Raw genomic sequence first — 3,226 nt, 5'->3', positions numbered from 1 at the left:
AAACGACTGGAAAAATGGAACTAGGAAATGTTGATGCGGAAGATACGGTAACAAAAGCAAACGAGGCTCTTGTCCCAAACAGAAACGCACTTCACGGCGCGTTTTATGAGACAGAAAAAGCCGCCATAGCGAGCCTGGGGGGCAGTGCCCCTACCAACCAGAACGCAGCCAGTCTACAAAACCAGGAAGCCATTCTTAAGATTTGCGACGAGTTAAAGACGTGCTTATCCCAGCAGCAGGAGGAGATTAACGCACTTAAGAGCGCACAGGCCGTGCCCACGTATCCTGCTCAGGCCAATGCACACAGGCCCGCACAACGAGCCCCTGCCAGCTCTGCGGACGGAACACAAGGATCTTCCAACAAGATGCCAAGTGTCCTGTCCCAGGCCCCTACCAACTCCAAGCCTCTCCCCGACTACACCCCTGCCGAGCCCTGGGTGGTCGTAGACCGCAAAAGAAAAAATCGAAACCAAAACCCTGAAAGAGTTCCACGGGCTGCAGTTGGCAAAACCTCCAGGAAACGCGGAAGACCTCCTCCCCCTGACGCAATAGCCGTCAAACCCAACGAAGGCGAAACATTCGCCGACATTCTTAGGTCAGTCAGGAAAGACGTGGACGTGGAAAAGACAGGTGCCCACATTACCTCCATCGCAGAAAGCAGCAAAGGCGAAGTGCTTATCAGAGTGACTCGAGGGGAAAGCAAGAGGTCTGATCTTGAGTCAGCCATCAGAAACGCCTTAGGGACACGTGCCTCGGTACGCGGCCTAGTCAGGCATGACAACCTGGACATCACTCGGCTGGACGGGGTCACCACTGAAGCCGAGATCACTGAAGCCCTCAAGCACGCCGCGGCACTCCCACCAAACGACGACTCAGTCAGAATCCGAAACGTCAGACCTGCCCCTGGCGGCACAAGGAGAGCGACTGTCTCCATGAGAAGCGTCGACGCCACCAAAATTGCCAAAGCAGGACGCGTCAAAATAGGACTAGTATGGGCAACAGTCCGCCTCCTAGAGAAACCGACCAGGTGTTTCAGATGCCTGGGTTTTGGCCACACAAGGTCCAAATGCACTGGTGCGGACCGCACCGAGGCCTGCAGCCGCTGCTCGGAAGTCGGGCACAGGGCGGCAGACTGCAGCAACCCTCCCAAGTGCATCTCTTGCGCAGACCTAAGTGCTCCTGCGGACCACTTTCCCGGAAGCAACAAATGCACTTCTCTCAAAAATTCCAAACACCGCAGCGAGTCGGCTCCCAGCAGCAGCCGTACGCTCTCTAATCAGCTACAATGACCAATATCTTGCAGATAAACTTGAACTGCTGCAAAGCAGCTCAAGCCCTCATGCACCAAATAGCAGCTGAGAGATCAGTGGACTTCATAATCATCTCAGAACCCAACAAGCAAGACGGACCAAACTGGCACCTTGACGACCAAAACAAAGCGGCTATCGTCAACGTCAAACAGATACAACTTGACAACCCAGGCATCAGCGAAGAAGGCTTCAGATGGATATCTGCGGACAGCACCTGCTTCTACTCCTGCTACTGGTCACCGAACTCGAGCCTACCCGAATATAGAGCCTTCCTATCACGGCTAGAGAGGAGCATCAGGAGCGCCCCAGGAAGCATTGTACTGGCAGGCGACTTTAACGCCAAGCACTCGGACTGGGGATGTCCAGCCAACGACCAACGTGGTGAAGACCTTTCCGACATGATCCATGCCACTGGACTGGTCACCTGCAACCTGGGAAATAAACCCACCTTCGGCTGCAAGTCCATCCTAGACGTCACTTTTTGTTCTCCCGACCTCGTGCCAAAGATGGATGGCTGGTGCGTCCTGGACATCGAATCCCTCAGCGACCATAATTACATTCAGTTCCACCTCAGAGAAGTCCCGTCTCCAACTCCCCAAGACACCACCCGAACCAAGTGGAGAGTCGACCTGAAAAAACTATCTGCAGCCTTAAACACGGACCAAACTACACTACTCAACGCTAATCTCCAGAGCGCAGACGAATGCGCTGTCCAACTTGTACAGAGAATACAAGAGATCTGCATGACGGAAACTCCAGCTGGCAACCGGAGGAAGTCGGTCTACTGGTGGTCGCCCGAGATTGACAATCTTCGCAAAAAGGCAAACCACGCGCGCAGAGTTCACCAGCGCAAACGCAAACGTCTCGGACCAACAGCCTCCACCGAAGAAGAAAATGCTGCAAAGGACGCTAAACGGCAATTAGTCAAAGCAATCAAAGCAGCAAAAGCAGCCGCGTGGAAATCCTTGTGCGACCAGGTAGAAAGCGACCCATGGGGAACGCCGTATAAGCTGGTCATGGGGAAACTCGCTAGATCACCCCCAATTCCAGGACTCAACTGCCCTGAGAGAGTACGTTCCATCGTCAACACACTGTTCCCAGCCCACCCGCAGCGGATTCCTGACATGTGGCCCCCTATCAGTGACGAAGAGCACCATAGCTTCTCCATCAGCACTGAGGACGTCCAGATAGCTGCCCGCTCCCTCAAAAACAGGGTGTCCCCAGGTCCAGACGGTATAACAAACGAGGCGGTAAAGCTTATTGCGAGAATCCAGCCTACAATGCTTACTATGGCTTACAACAAGTGCCTTAGCGACGGTCACTTCCCGTCCTCCTGGAAGAAAGCCCGCCTTGTGCTTCTTCGGAAGGGAGACAAACCGCTACATGAGCCCTCTTCCTATAGGCCTCTGTGTCTACTGGACAGCATGGGGAAACTCCTGGAGAAAATAATCGACAACCGTATGCGGACATTCATCGAAGAGAATGACTGCCTGCACGTAAACCAGTTTGGCTTCCGCGCTGGGAGGTCAACAACCGACGCAGTTGACCTCCTGATGACCATTGACAGTGAAAGCGGCCCAAACGTTAGAACTGGCATCCTAACACTAGACATCCAAAACGCCTTCAACTCAGCTCCATGGGAGAAAATCGTGGACGCCATGCGCCGCTTGGACTTCCCGACCTACCTCTGCCGCATGATAAGCAGCTATCTGTCTAACCGATCAGTGAACATAGACGTGAGCGGCACCCGCACTGATCTCGCACTTACAAGCGGCGTGCCCCAAGGATCCGTCCTCGGCCCCACACTATGGAACATCCTATACGACGGCCTGCTCCGCATCAGATTCCCCGCGTCCATCACCCCCATCGCCTTCGCAGACGACATCGCCCTAGTAGCCTCTGCCAGAGAATGCTAC

Source organism: Acyrthosiphon pisum, chromosome X (genome assembly GCF_005508785.2).
Source record: "Acyrthosiphon pisum isolate AL4f chromosome X, pea_aphid_22Mar2018_4r6ur, whole genome shotgun sequence".
In the NCBI taxonomy this organism is placed as follows: Eukaryota; Metazoa; Arthropoda; class Insecta; order Hemiptera; family Aphididae; genus Acyrthosiphon; species Acyrthosiphon pisum.
This window is presented reverse-complemented; position numbering follows the sequence as displayed.